Source organism: Pseudorasbora parva, chromosome 2 (assembly GCF_024679245.1).
Source record: "Pseudorasbora parva isolate DD20220531a chromosome 2, ASM2467924v1, whole genome shotgun sequence".
NCBI lineage: Eukaryota > Metazoa > Chordata > Actinopteri > Cypriniformes > Gobionidae > Pseudorasbora > Pseudorasbora parva.
Window position 1 is genome coordinate 31,019,784 of NC_090173.1, and position 16,488 is coordinate 31,036,271.

Below are 16,488 nucleotides of genomic sequence, written 5' to 3' on the forward strand. Positions count from 1 at the left end.
GCCTTAAAATTTTGAGTTCATTGACATTAAAATTTTGAGTTAATACAATGAACATTTTTTGAGATTTGACAACTGTTATTAAAAGATTATTAAAAGATTTTGTAAGCATATTGGGTAATTATGTGTGTGTTATTTCTGATGATGCAGTGAAACATGCCAAATTGTGCTAATTTCATGATTTATCACATTTTTTATGTGGTTCAGATACAAAAATATTTTGAGTTTCTATTTATTAAACTAATTTCCTTCATTGTATCACCTCAAATTTTTAATTTCAATAAACTCAAAATTTTAAGGCAACCAGGTTACTTACTTTTTAAAGTTAAACCAACAAAAACCACCACAAATTTTTTACAGTGTACTTAAAGTCTGCTAAAACTCAGTTTGTACTAAATACACTTTCGTTTTCTAGAAATAGTGCCGAGGTCCAACTTAAGATATACTTGATAGTGCAAAAGTGGAACTATTGGAGATTTAGGTTCACTTTATATATTGCATTTAATATGTCAGTATATTTGATAATTGACTTGAAATAAATGTTTACTAGGGTAAAACTATAGAAAATGAAAGAGAAAAAAAGCAAGGACTTGAGAACATAGATTCTTTGATCCGAGTGAAATTTCTAGTGGCAACATATTCAATACTGATCTACAGGACAATTTTGTGACCAAAGATTACAGAGCACAAAACATCAGCAGGATGTTGTTGTAGTTTTTTTTCAGATCTGCTCTTGGAGTAAATGTACCAGATGTCCTTCACTGAGAGACAAAAAGTTCACGCTGCTTAGATGCATAGAAGGAACTTGCAGTGGAAGTAATGACTGAACTTTGTAGCAGGTGCACAGGTTTGTGAATCCAATTATTTTTAAGTATTAATTTTTTTATTGATACCATGTTACAACTTGATGCATTACGTGGCTGTTTTCCAGAAACCAAATTTTCCAATCCATGCATTAAACATTCAGGTGATTTTTTTGGTTCTTTCTAAAAAAGAAATAAATATACAGTAAATATTTTGGTATGTTTTAAAACCAATTTTACATTAAGCACAGTATTGTTGAATAAATATTTTACCCAATGTTTAATGCGTATCCATTTCTAGGAAGAAATAAGCTCTGTTGTGCTAATGTAATGTGACGTGTAGCAATATTTTATTTTTAGGCGGTCACATGGGAGTGAGGCTGACATGCTTTTTTATTCTGTTGCTTCACTACGGGCAGCAAAAATGCATCTGTCGGTTCTCAACCACAATAAGGTCTGTGTTACAACTCGTTTTAACTTTTCTTTACATTATTTATCGATTCAGTAACCTCAAAGAGGATCTTCAGAATTTCTGCATACCTTTGTCGTCTGATCTTTGGTGTAAGGAGTGTGTGCTCAGCTTTATTTTCATCCCCATCTTGTCTTTCATTATTGTTCTGGTCCTGGGTTATCAAATTTCCACGCTGAATCCAAGTAAAACAGCCTCAGAGATGCACTGAGCCAAAAGTTTTACATAAATAAATGTGCTTTCTGTGCAAAGTTATGACACTCGCCCACTTAAAAAAGACTGGATATCACAATTCAAACCAAAATGCTCTCTTTTTAATCGAGCTGCACATTTATATAAAGAAGGGGAACTCACTTTTCTGAATTACGTTGAAATATAAAGTCCACAACACCTGCGTTGCTTCAACCCTCATGTTAGAGACCTGAGGACTTCAAGGTCATTTAAAACAGCCAAAAAATATAACATATGCAGCAGACTAAAACTTCACCCCTTTACCTAGTCTTATGAGATATGTTTATGTAACGTGGCAATACACTTCAACTCCACATATCAAGTGAATTAAAATGTATAAAAAAATAAATACATGCAATAAATTATGATTAAAGAAACATACAAAAATGTATTTCAATATTTTCATCTGTACACGTCTATAATTGCAGACACTGCAACTCAGAAAGACATTTAATCTCAACATTTAGGAAGATTTTTAGCAATATGCAAACAGGGCAGCTGTTTAAGCCAAGTGTAAGACGAACCAATGAATGAGGTTTTGACGTCACAAGCCCACGCCCACACACACGCTCCTCCACACGAGCGCTTGTCCACGTTTGCAGGGAGTTTGCACAATGTCAGAGACATGACTAATAGTATGCTAACTCGCCTGCTTTGTGTTGGCTGTGTAGTGGCTGATTTATGTGTAGGCTCGGGGGAGAGAAGCCCCCCAGGTTAGTGAAATATTCTACATGGGGTTTGAGGCTGAATGTTTGTACAGGTAAATCGATGGTTGCAGTCAATACTCTACCCACGGCTAAGCGAGCCGAGAAGGGCTAGCAGGGCCTGCAAGGAAGCCGGCGCGACTGCTTCCCACCTCCATACGGGTCACATCGCTATCCCAGTAAATGAATCCCAACCTCCATTTTACTTTCACACTTTATTTTTACACGCTGGAGTTACGCCGCCGTCTGCCAAGGACATGATCTGTGCACGGCTGTATTCGAGTGGTCTGTGAAAGACTGCAGGGCTGGATGAGATCTGATGGGATGTGATTGGGAATGATGGGGCTGCTGATGGTAGAGGAGAGATCCTCCTCTCGCATGTGTCATAAAGTTTTAGCGCTCAGCCTCGCCGGGGCTTTGTGCACTGATGTTACGGATCAAGATGAAAGATGACGTGTGGGACTGTACGACAGTACGCACATATGCAGACGTGTAAACAACTCACACCTTTGAAACCTTGAGTGTGCATGAGAAAACAAGTCATAAGTATTCTGTGATCCTCATCCAATCAGATGTTAAGTACACACAGTCACTCTAAGATCATAAGCGCATGTACACAGCACTCTCTGCCACTCACTCACACAGCCTACATACAAACACTCCTTGATTTGCTCACACTACAATTCCTCTCAGAGACTACTGATACTTTCTGTCTGCCTGCATTTCTCCTCATTAGGACACAACTGGAGGGCTGGGGTCTGGCCTCTCTGTAAGCAGACACTTAAAATAAATAAAAGTTTTAGCAAAAAAATGATTTCTACAGTTTGGGGTCAGAAATGTATTTCACTTATTCCATTCCAAAAATGAAACTTGTATATTATATTCATTCATTACACCCAGACTGACACATTAAAAATGTTTATTACTTTTAATTTTGATGATTATAACTGACAACTAAGGAAAATCCGCAATTCAGTATGGCAGAAAATGTGAATATTACTTAAGACTAAGTAAAAGGATTTTTAGCAATCTTGGCCAACTGAAAATATGAACATGAAAAGTATGAGCATGTACAGCACTCAATACTTATTTGGGGCTCCTTTTGCCTGAATTACTGCAGCAATGTGGCGTGATCAGAATCAGTCTGTGGCACTACTCAGGTGTTATGAGATCCAATGTTGCTCTGATGGTGGCCTTCTGCATTGTTGGGTCTGGCATATCGCATCTTCCTCTTCACAATACCCCATAGATGGGGTTAAAGTCAGGCGAGTTTGGAAATACCATTGTCCTTAAACCAGGTGCAGGTGCCAAGTCCTGTTGGAAAAGGAAATCTGCATCTCCATAAAGTTGGTCAGCAGCAGGAAGCATGAAGTGCTCTAAAACTTCCTGGTATACGGCTGTGTTGACCTTGGACCTCAGAAAACACAGTGGACCAACACCAACAGATGACATGGCACCCCAAACCATCACTGACTGCCAAAACTTTACACTGGACCTCAAGCAACGTGGAGGTCCAGTGTAAATACCTCCTCTCTTCCTCCAGACTCTGGGACCCTGATCTCCAAAGGAACTGCAGTCCTTTTTGTCTTTAGCCCATGCAAGACGCTTCTGACACTGTCTGTTGTTCAAGAGTCTTGCATACGTCTGTGTGTAGTGGTTTTTGAAGCTCTGACTCCAGCTGCAGTCCACTCTTTGTGACTCTCCCCACATTTTTTAATGGGTTTTGTTTCACAATCCTCTCCAGGGTGCGGTTATCCCTATTGCTTGTACACTTTTTTCTACCACATATTTTCTTTCCTTTCACCTCTCTATTAATGTGCTCTGTGAGCACAGAGAGACTCTGAGCTCAGAGCTCTGTGAACAGCCAGCCTCTTTTGCAACAACCTTTTGTGTCTTGCCCTCCTTGTGCAAGGTGTCAATGGTCGTCTTTTGGACAACTGTCAAGTCAGCAGTCTTCCCCATGATTGTGTAACCTACAGAACTAGACTGAGAGACCATTTAAAGGCCTTTGCAGGTGTTTTGATTTAACTAGCTGGTTGGAGTGTGGAACCAGATGTCTTCAATATTGAATCTTTTCACAGTATTCAAATTTTCTGAGATACTGAATTTGGGATTTTCCTTAGTTGTCGGTTATAATCATCAAAATTAAGAAATAAACATTTGAAATATACCAGTCTGTGTGTAATGAATTAATATGATATAATATACAAGTTTCACTTTTTGAATGGAATTAGTGAAATAAATCAACATTTTAATGATATTCTAATTATATGACCAGCTCCTGTATATATATATATATATATATATATATATATATATATATATATATATATATATATATATATATATATATATATATATATATATATATATATATATATATATATATATATATAGTTGCTTCAATGCATTTAGGGGTGTGGTCCTGGTCAAGACAATCTCCTGAACTCCAAACTGAATGTCAGAATGGGAAAGAAAGGGGATTTTAGCAATTTTGAGCGTGGTATGGTTGTTGGTGCCAGACGGGCCGGTCTGAGTATTTCACAATCTGCTCAGTTACTGGGATTTTCACGCACAACCATTTCTAGGGTTTACAAAGAATGGTGTGAAAAAAAAAAAATCCAGTATGTGGCAGTCCTGTGTGGTGAAAAAGCCTTGTTGATGTTACAGGTCAGAGGAGAATGGGCCGACTAATTCAAGCTGATGGAAGAGCAACTTTGACTGAAATAACCACTCGTTACTACCGAGGTATGCAGCAAAGCATTTGTGAAGCCACAACACGCACAACCTTGAGGCGGATGGGCTACAACAGCAGAAAACCCCACTGGGTACCACTCATCTCCACTAAAAATAGGAAAAATAGGCTAAAATTTACACAAGCTCACCAAAATTGGACAGTTGAAGACTGGAAAAATGTTGCCTGGTCTGATTAGTCTCGATTTCTGTTGAGACATTCAGACGGTAGAGTCAGAATTTGGCGTAAACAGAAGAGAGCATGGGTCCAAATTCTTGTTACCACTGTACAGGCTGCTGGTGGGGGTCTAATGGTGTGGGGGATGTTTTCTTGGCACACTTGGGCATGGTTTAAATGCCACAGCCTACCTAAGCATTGTTTCTGACCATGTCCATCCCTTTATGACCACCATGTATTCATCCTCTGATGGCTACTTCCAGCAGGATAATGCACCATGTCACAAAGCTCAAATAATTTCAAATTGGTTTCTTGAACATGACAATGAGTTCACTGTACTAAAATGGTCCCCACAGTCACCAGATCTCAACCCAATAGAGCATCTTTGGGATGTGGTGGAATGGGAGCTTCATACCCTGGATGTGCATCCCACAAATCTCCATCAACTGCAAGATACTATCCTATCAATATGGGCCAACATTTATAAAGAATGCTTTCAGCACCTTGTTGAATCAATGCCACATAGAATTAAGGCAGTTCTGGAGGCGAAAGGGGGTCAAACACAGTTTTAGTATGGTGTTCCTAATAATCCTTTAGGTGAGTGTAGATATAATAACTTAATCCAGTGTATCATGGTTTCCAAAAAAAATATTAAATGGCACAACCATTTTCAACATTATTTAGATCATTCTGACACCGAAGACTGAAATAATGATGCTGAAAATTCAGCTTTGCCATCACAGGAAAGAGAACATGTTAAAATATATTAAAATAAGAAAGAACTATTTTAAATTGAAATGATATTTCACAATATTACCAGTTGTTTTTTTTAAACTCTATTTCTGATTAAATGAATGCAGCCTTGGTGAGCATAAGAGACCTCTTTCAAACAAAAATTGTACTGACTAAAATATTGAACGGCAGTGTTATTCAATACGATTTAAGATCAGGTAGTATTGAAGCACAATGTAAAGCCTTTGGTGCAATTAAATGGATTGTTCGCATAATGTTTGGGTTATTTTTGGGTGAACTACCCGTTTAAACTTCCAGTCATTCAGTCTCCAGTCATTAGGTTTTTCTATTACTCATTTAAACTGAGAAATTAAACGGTAACACTTTAAAATACAGGTGCACTAATATGCATTAATTCATGCTTAACTAATGCACAGATAATCATGAGTTAATGTATTACTAATCGTGAACTAACCCATTTATATATTACATAATCAATTAGTTAGTCATGTGCCCCAACAAGTAAAGTCATAACATAATGAGACCTTTGTAAATCATTAGCTAATGATTAATTAAAGCAGACAACTGGAAGTTGAAATGCATGGTACCCGTTGTGGTAATTAACGTGTTAATTTAAATTATTAGTTAATATAATATGTTATTAAGGAATTAATACATTATGACACATTTAATTAATAACAATGTAATGATTTCTTAAACTATTTATCATGATGAATCTTCATTCGTTGCTGATGTAGTAATCATTAATAAATAGATTAGTTCAACATTAGTAATACATTAACTTTATGATTATCTGTGCATTAATTAAGCATGAATTAATGCATATTAGTGCACCTGTATTGTAAAGTGTGACCAAAAAAAACTGTGATGGGGTCCATCTAAAAACTAGATCTGATTACTAGAAAAACATGGGTGAATTGTAAGTCAATCTTCATCACTGCTCATTCCTTAGGTGTTAAACAAACATTTCTAATGGACCCTTTTCACAGACTGTGATGACACATTATAATGGTCATCAGTATCATAAATCCTACACAATTTTTATGTCTACACATTTATAACACTACTCTGTATTATATTACGTTGCACCAAATTACAATAAACTAGCTAACGCTGTTGTGAGGGTGTTTCTTTTGTGAGAGTGACAGTACAGTCGACATCTTTCTCTCTTCTGACTACCATTATCAATCTCTCTGTTATTTTCCTCTGTTTTAAAGTTGTGAAAATTATATTGTGGAGTTTTTCTTTTGTTATTTGAGCAAATGGAAACACAAATAGTACATTTAATGTAGTCTCTCGTTCATTGCTAAGTTAACCCTACTATGATGACTTCCACTTCTGAGAAACCCGAAAATGAGAAAAGTGTCAATTTGCCAGCTGCCAGACTCGACACAGTTCTTTTACCTGTTCTCTCTCTTTCTCTGTTTTTTAAATTTATTTTTCTAAAGAGCAAACTGTTTCGCTTTAGAAGTCGATTAAGGGTGTGTTCATCCTTGGTTTATTTATTCCGAACCAAAAAAAAAAAAAACTTTTAGTCCTGGTCCGCTTAGGTATTTTAACACCGAACCTAAAGACATATGGATATGTTTATAATCTGATTAGTCCGCTTTTGTTGCATATATAGTTCATGATGGAACATCCAAATATCTAAATACAAATATGAAAAACAATGTTGTGTGCTGGGCTAAATGCACTCAGTGTATATGCTTTGCCTCCATATGACGGACTAGTTGAGAACTCAAGAAGAGCGTTTCAATTGTGTATAGGAGTCAAAAAAGAATAAAGAATCCCTTCTTCACACACAAATGAAGATCTGGAGACTTGGTTCTGAATGATGCCTGTACTAAACTGTAATGAGCAAGATCACAACTATGAGAAAAAAAAGTTATGCTTGAGAATTCTGTCCTTTTTATGGTCACATCTTGTGACTTCATGTCCTTTTTTTGTTTTGTTTCTTTGGTCCGTGTTGCATTCCTATTTCAATGGAATAGTTGTTTCATGCTTATTCAAATTAACTGCACTAATGGAGTAATCACAGAAGGTTTCATTTTTAATAGAACTAAACATGCCAAACAAGTGTGAACACACCCTAATATCCCATAGACTTCCATTAGTAATTTCACTTAGGCTGCTCTGACTTACACTTGATACATACTCCGCAAAAACAAAGAAATGTTTGTTTTCTCGAGGTGGCAAGAAAAAGAACAATCTATCTATCTATCTATCTATCTATCTATCTATCTATCTATCTATCTATCTATCTATCTATCTATCTATCTATCTATCTATCTATCTATCTATCTATCTATCTATCTATCTAATCCATCCATCCATCCATCCATCCATCCATCCATCCATCCATCCATCCATCCATCCATCCATCCATCCATCCATCCATCCAAATAACTTAAGGACTAAGCAACCTTCAAAACTTTTAGGTAAGACATTGCCAAACTTTCCATTTCTAGCTTATTCTATGCTGTTGCTGGGGCAATGCAGCCAAAGTTTTTCCCGCTTGACTATCTCTGTAATAAAAGAGCTTTTGTGAAGCGAAACACCCCTAGGTTGTGAGACATATATACACGTGCTCCTGGCAAACAATTAATTGGCACTTTGCTGTGCTAAAAGTGTTGATACACTTGATTCCTGTTTGGCTGGGAGGAGAGCAGAGCAGCAGTCATTAATCAGAGTGTCTCTCAGCCATTTACAGAAGCATGTAAACTATCACACTGTTGCAGTGGCGGTGCAGCCGCAGCCGCAGCCACAGCCTTGCCAGCTCATCTCAGCAAGCCATGTTTCCAGGGCCTTCTGTGAAAACTTACTTCAGCACTTTTGTTTGACCCCCCCCCCCCCAACCCCCACCCCTCTCTCATCTCTTATTCCTCTCCTTCCTGGGATTTCATGTGGCTCTGGAGGCTAGAACCATGCAGACTCTGTATGTCTCTCGGTCAGTGGGATGTGGATGTGTCCTCTTGTGAAATCAATGTTTCTGTTCGCACTTCACACTGTGTGTGTGTGTGTGTGTGTGTGTGTGTGTGTGTGTGTGTGTGTGTGTGCGCGTGTGCGCGTGCGCGTGCGCGCGTGTGTGTGTGTGTGCAATTTTTTTCTGTATAAACATGTTGGTGAATTTACTTACATGATCTGTCATCAGAATATAAAAGGACACATCACCCCATCATTAAAGAGATTCAGCGTTTTTTGTTCTTGTTATTTGCTAATTTTTAGGGGAAGGGATACTAAAAGAATATTTAGGATAAAGTGTATAATTTCAGTAACCCTAGCAAACAGAAAATGCAAACATACTGATTATTTCCAAACAGGTTTCCCAACCATTCTCTTTTCTGTTACTGAGACAAACAGTCCTGCCAAATGTGGATAGTGTACTTGTAGTCTCCTCAGGACATTAAACTGTAATAGAAAGTTTTTTAAAGTTGTTACACACACGCACACGCGCATGCACACGCACACGCACTTGCACACGCACACACACACACACACACACACTTTGGCCCTGGTCTAAAGACCCACACCCTGAGTGACACCATGACTAATACATACACAGATAAACACGATCAATGACAAACATGATAAGAGTGCGGTGCAAAACTCGCTGACAAACACCCCCAGATCCGCATCCCCATGGAAATGCTGACACATCCTGACTGATGGATGTCTCCATGGATACCTGTCACCGTGGAGACAGACACCATGTCTCTCTCAGTGCAGTGCCATCAGAATCAAAGCCAGCGAGTAAAGCAGCGGGAAGGGAGGTGTGGTGAGATGGACATGAACAGAGGAGAGCAGGAGAAAAGCTGTGTTTATCTGACAGCCAATGCTGCAGTGTTTCTTTGGAGGTCTCCTCCCTCATGCGAACCTGTCCGCTTGTTGCACCGTGCTGTAGGAGGACATATTCATCTCTGTCCCTTTTCTTTTCTTTCCACCTCCTTTTTCATTCAACTCTCTCTCCATCCCTCTTTGGCCATCAACTTAGGGGCGTGGCTACAGATGGGCTGATTTAACACCCAATAGAAAATCAATTAAATTACAGTTTTAGCATGACCTTGTACATTTTTCCCAATTGATTATTAGCCATTCAAGTGTCGTCAGCCAGCGCAGCTAATGAAGAGCTTTTAGATTAAGTCCATGTGGTTGTTTTAAAGCCTACTAAAGATAATTAACAAGTACAGTTTTCATTAACAAAGATATGCACAAACTATTACAGAAAAACAGAATTTAAACCTGAGACTCCCCATATTCAAAAGTAATGGCTCAACCATAAGAATTAGCTTCCAGTCGGGTAGTAGTCTTTACAGTAGTTTTAATTTATAAATACAAAACAATTGTAGTTAACATTAAAATGATTCAAATTATTGAAATAAATCTGTAAATAATAACAATTAATTGTTCTTTTTTGAACTATAATGACTTTTTTTTCGCAAATTATACAGTAATTAAACATAATAATTTTCAAAACTATCATAGTTCATTTTTGCAATTATGACAAAAGCTCATCTATGTTAGCCACATTATCTGAGTGACAAATCAGCACATTTTGCAACAATACTGTAGATGTTTGCAAGGCATAAAAAATAGATGCCTTGCAACAATGAATGTAAGAATAAATTTTTAGTGGAAAAGCAGCTCTGGCCCAAACGGTCCAAAACTCTCTCACACTGGTCCTGGGTCACCAGGCCATCTTTATTGTAACCTTTAGACCAACAAATCAAGTCCACATTTTTTTAAACAAAGTGTCAGCTATTATACATGGCCGCATTTTAAACTTTCTTCAACTGGATTGTATTTTCTTATATTAATTTTAGTTGCCCACACCACCTCCAAATGCCCATCCCAGGATGTCATCCTAGTAACATCATTGCGTTGCTCTTTCCTTGTCTGCTCTCCAGACCCTCCAGAAACCTCTAAAGCTCCTGGCAGCCTACTTCAATGTTCTCCCTCCATTGTTCTCTCCCACACTGGGTGAAATGGAAGCATGCTCTGAGAGCCTGGGGTTGCTATAGTAACAGGCTCACTCACCATCTTGCGTGTCACCATAACATGAGCTCCTGACGACCATAGCCCAACTCCGAGGCTATGTGGCAGGGACGGCTCCATCACTCTGCTCTGGGGATTCAGAACCCCACCTGGGACTCCCTGTCTCTCTCTCAGTGCTGCCACTGCTGCTACATAGAGCTGTATCTACACAGGGAGAGATGACAAGGTCGACCAAATAATTAACAAACGGGCAACTAAATGAAATAAATAAATCCACATGCCTGAGTCAACACACTGTAGACTCCCAACACCCTCAGCAGGGCTCAATAATAAGCCTTGTCTTGTGCTTGCCCAGGTTACTCGAGCAGAAGCAGTTCAGATTTTTTCTTGCCCTGCCATCATTTATACTGGCACCTCCACTAATAAATAATTAGCTATTTTTAGCCACATATTTTATAATGCATCAAAACATATTTATGTTTTTCATTTGTAACCAAAAAAAAAAAAGCACTTCTACACATTTCGAATAATGTTTCCAAGACTCTTACTTGCTAAATAACATTTAAATCAGCATAATTCACATCAATAATGTTTAAAACATCCCAGAAGTTTTTACGAGGCACAAAAACACATGTACAAGCTCAACAAACATAATGTGCAGTGACAGAGAGGCCCGATAGGGGAACTGACAACTCTCTCACACTGGCCCCAGGCCATTGGGCCATCCTCACTTGTATAGGCTTGCACTGGATCACTGAGAAAAGCAAGAGAGCGAGAAAGAGAAATATATGTGTGGGTGAAAGTATAAAGGCCAGCACATTCGCATGATGACACTCTGCATAATCACTCTAAACATGGAGCCAAGACTCTGATTTATCACAGTAACAGGGCTGACGTCACACCACGGACAGTTCTGTCTTGCGTTACCTTGTTCTACCCTTCTCCATCTTTATTATTTTGCCCTTCACTCTCTCCTTTTGTCCCCACAGCACTCTCACCTGAAGACAGGAAAATTTTCATAACTTTCATACACACATTACTCTTAAATTAGAATAAATGTAAATGAGCAAAGGTGTAAATTTTCTCATTTGCCTTTTTCCCTAATGGACCTATGTATAGCACATGATATTATGATTTGGTTGGAAATGTAGAACCAGTTTTTATTGCGTTAACAGTTCTTCACAATTCAAATTGTTCTGTAGATGCAGAAGTTTCATACTAAGTCAATGTGAACTGCATTTTGCAACCCACAAATTCTGAGTGAAACAAGATACTAAACAAGCAGAAATTAAGGATGGGATTTTATCCATTGAGAAATGACTGGATTGCGAGAAGTGGATCTGTTGTGTTGCTGTTGTTTTTATAAAACAAACTATTAAAATTGTTTTCATCAATCACATTAATATGTGCTTTATAAGTACTAATTAACGGCCAATATGCTAGTAATGTGCAGGAAAGTCATGTCAGCGGAGTTCCATGTTGCTACATTTTGATTAAACATTAGAAATACATTTTTTATGCAATAAAGTCAATAATTTCTGACTGTGAATTAAATGTGATGAATGAAAAACAGCAATACAGAGATATGCCTTTGATTGCAATGAGCTTGCTGGTGGCACACAAAAACAAACATGCATAGACATTATGTGTCAATTAATGACTCTTCAATTAATGCCAATTCCTTTTAATGAATCATCCAAAAAGACTAGGGCTGCATCTAAAATCTTAAAAATGCTGCCTTTGGAGGACGCATTCCAAGGTAGGAAGACATCAAGGCACGTCCAAATCCAATGTTAGCTTCACTTCCTTGTCTCCTGACCTGAGATACCTTTATCTGATCGATTTTTGAAGGCAGTATAAATGTATCCTTTGCTGCCTTTGATATCCCACAATCCCATTTGTTCCATTCGGTGACATTTAACTAAATAAAGTTGGCGTCTGAAAGTTGGGTGGTCAGTTGTGTGCAAATGTACATTTTTGACCAACGTTATCCACTGATGTTATTTCTGGCAGGAAATTACTATTGTAGTAATGACATATTTGCTTAGTTATCACCATAGCACTCTTTATTTTGCTGTAGATCATTAAACCCTTACGATGGCTCAGAAGTCTGTCTGAAATCAGTTTCACAAGGTACCTTTGTGTCCAAACATTTCAACCGTGTAAGCGTTCGGATGCAGGCCACAACATCTGTCTCAAAGTCAGTTTGAATCAGTCTAACGACTCACACACTTGACTGAATAAGTGAGAGTTTTTCTTTCACAAGTACTAAGAGAATCATAAATTGAATCTTTAAGGAACTGGAATCATTACTTTCTTTATGATTCCCGACCTCATCCGTGAAAAACGTACATAATTCAAGGTCCTTCCCTTGCATTAGACTCTCTCTCTTCGTGACTACTTCCTCCCACCCCAGAGGAAAACATTAAGATGATCCCCAAATGCACACAAACCCATGTCGTGGTGACCACCACTTCACAGTAAATAAACTCTCCCCCAGGGACAGTGTCTGCTTAAAACCCCACAGAAAGCAGCACAGATGAGGCTCTGAATCTAGGACTTCTAATCAGACATCATCATCATCATGGTGATATATTGTATTCTGGCTGGCCTGCTTTAAAATAAACAGTCAAATCGCTTACTTTCACACAGAAAAGCACACACTAGCGAATCGCACATAGATTTACAACAGGAAAAGCCCCTTTGAGTCTGTACTGCTGCGCCGAGCTCTCCTCCTGCCCTGGCTCACTTATTCCTTCGGTGACCCGAATCAAACTCCTTCCAGATAGTGTGGCTCAATGCGGCGGCACCGCCATAGTGCTTGCATTGCGAGGTCACTGAAGCCTGAATGCTCTCATTACCAAACTGCCTCTCCAAACACATGAGCTAACCATAGCCTGACCACTTCCATTACCCCAAGTCAGCTTTACTCACACATGATCGAGCCATTGTCTGACCACCCCTACAAGTCAGGCTCTGGCTGTTTACCCATGAAATAAGCAGTTCATGACAGTCTCTGTTTGGGAATATCCATATGACAAACCGTTATCTATATAACATCATATTTCGACCTCCTCATGTCACCTTGAAATCGACGACTTATGAACACGTCTGAATCTTAGGTTGACTTGCAGATGACCTGGTGCTTTTGCCGATATGCGTTAGGATCATGGTTAAAGCACTTCAAGACCTACAGTTCTTCATGCTTTGAGTCAAACATGATGGGCTAAACATAGCGCCATCACTTGCAGTTAGCATTAGTCACACATGGATAAACCACAGCATGGCTGCAGTCACTACAAACACATTGTGCAGAGTATATGTTCTGAAAGCATCTTGGCTGGCGAGTTTTCCTCAAATAGCTGCACAGAGGTCAGCATCTGTCATGACTCAACTTAGTTTATGAAGCGAAAACCCCAAAATACACCACGAAACCATGCGTGACCTTAAAATCCCCCCATGTATTCTCTCTCTGGCCAAAACAAAACTAAATGCTCAAATTGTTCACCTGCCTCGCGTCAACAACACCAGCATTAAATGCAACCAAGACATTAAAACCAATCAAGACATGAAAAGATGCTAATGTACACATAATCTAAAAAAAGATAAACGGCTTTATTAACACACGGCTGGCTATTTCGCTTCGTATCCACACAGACTCATTAATAATCTCTCACGGGCAATTTACTTAACTCTGCACTGACCATCCATGCCTATTGTCCGTCTTCGCAAAAACACGATCAAGATGTTCCCCCTCTCCTCGCATAACAGACCTCTCACCCGAGTCCCTCCATCCCCAAAGCTTTTTACCTCCACATGAGTGCACTTCCATCGGTCCAGTGGGTTTCCAGATCTTGCCTCAGGAGACTCGAAAGCCAGGAACGCTTCCTGCCGTGGGATACGTTTCCAGTATTTCCAGTTATGTCACTTCAGGACTGGATTACGGTATTCATTTTATATCGCTAACCACTGCCATTCCTTACTGACAATTACTCAATAATTAAAGGTCTGACAGTCTTTATTGTTCCCCTGAAGGACCAGCACACACAGGCCTGGACTGGGGAACTCAATCAAAGCAATCACGGCTAATTATGCCGTTGCCCTCTTCCTCCACGCCCCCACTCTGCAGGAAGAGCGAAGGAGACCAGAATCATCATGGATGGGTCAGCTCTTGCACAGCTCCCTGCACCCTGTTTATCGGTTTGCAAGGCATGCCAGAGTATGCAGACTGCTCACTGCGTCACTCCGTCCCTGTGTCTGAGCATGCAAGGTGACATGCGGTGATTTATACGAAGCCATCTCCATATCGACAGAGACGCCTCGGATTGCTAAGTTAGGCAGCGGTCAATTCAGCAGTCAAGCCATCTCTTCAATAAAGCCTGAAGATGGCCTTCTCATGATCCAGCCAAAAGTTGGCGTGTCTTGAATGCCACTTCTCTTGTCGGCAGATCGTTTGAAAGCAAGATCAGGCAAAGAAGGTGGCCAAGAAGGGTCATTCTTCTACCTCGCTTAAACAAGGGGATTTATATTTTATGTGCGGTGCATTAAAAAAAAAAAACAGAAGAGTCTTGCGCTTGCCATAATGTTGTAACAGTTGTCCCCAGACATCACTTCTGTGACTTATTCACATCACTGACTTATTCATTACACTTTTAAAACGTTGCCCAATATCATAATTCCGCCAGCCAGTAGACGTAACATGTTGCAAGATGCATTAAACGTCTTGATCTCGCATACTTTTATACCACCTTGAATATAGACTACAAGCATGGTTAGTGTACCGTAAAGCGGTGTCTGTGCCGTTAGCTCTAGGGGAAATCGTCTGGCAATATAATGGCTTGAAGTTCATGGGAGATAAAACTAAAAGTTGAAACAGGCTCTGATTTTTGGGCTTCAAACTAAGGTCTGTGGAAGCCCTTCAACTATGCCTACTGAAGACAAAGATGGAGTCTTACAATCAGCAATACTGCAAAATTTCTCTGCATGTCATCAGCCAGAATTTAGCTCAAGATCCCATGGAACAAGAGCACAAGAGACCATCCAACCATCCAAAACCCTCCCACACCCCCTTCCGAATTGGTAAAAGCATTTTATTGTTGTGCAGTGTTTACTCCAGAGAAGAAGAAGAAGAAGAAGGGAAAAACTAGCTTAGTGTGATGTGTCACCTGGCATGTAAAAGAAGAAGCCTATGAGGCAGTTTAGCCCAGCAGAGAGAGAGAGAGAGAGAGAGAGAGAGAGAGAGAGAGAGAGGAGAGAGAGAGAGAGAGAGAGAGAGAGAGAGAGAGAGAGAGAGAGAGAGAGGAGAGAGAGAGAGAGGAGAGAGAGAGGAGAGAGAGAGAGAGAGAGAGAGAGAGAGAGAGAGAGAATCATTTCTGTGAGTCATCTAAATTTCTTGCTAAGAAACAGGTGTGCAGGTGATCTGAACCATGTCCCACGTGCAAGCTTGTAGTAGATTATTGTCATTGTTTATGAGTAAACAGGACAGATTTATGACTCTAATAATTAAAGAACGTACTGGTTTAATTAATGCATTACTGTACACATCCATCATTGATTTTCCTAATGGAAATAGAGGTGAACAAGGGCAAAGTAAAATAATTAAATAAAGATTCCAAATTGAACACAGAG

The 16,488-nt window shown here is 39.3% G+C and overlaps 1 protein-coding gene across 2 annotated transcripts in view; it reads right to left on the reverse strand.

Annotated features, from left to right (window-relative positions):
- lrrc4ba (leucine rich repeat containing 4Ba) overlaps positions 1 to 16,488 on the reverse strand; it is a 40,321-nt gene that overhangs the window by 20,640 nt on the left and 3,193 nt on the right. Inside the window, exon 2 of one of the 2 annotated variants that reach the window (XM_067415542.1) lies at positions 10,903 to 11,064. The exons of the other annotated variant lie outside the window; for it this stretch is intronic. The gene's annotated coding sequence lies outside the window, so the exon portion shown is untranslated. The remainder of the gene's footprint in view (positions 1 to 10,902; positions 11,065 to 16,488) is intronic. 2 annotated transcript variants of the gene reach the window in all.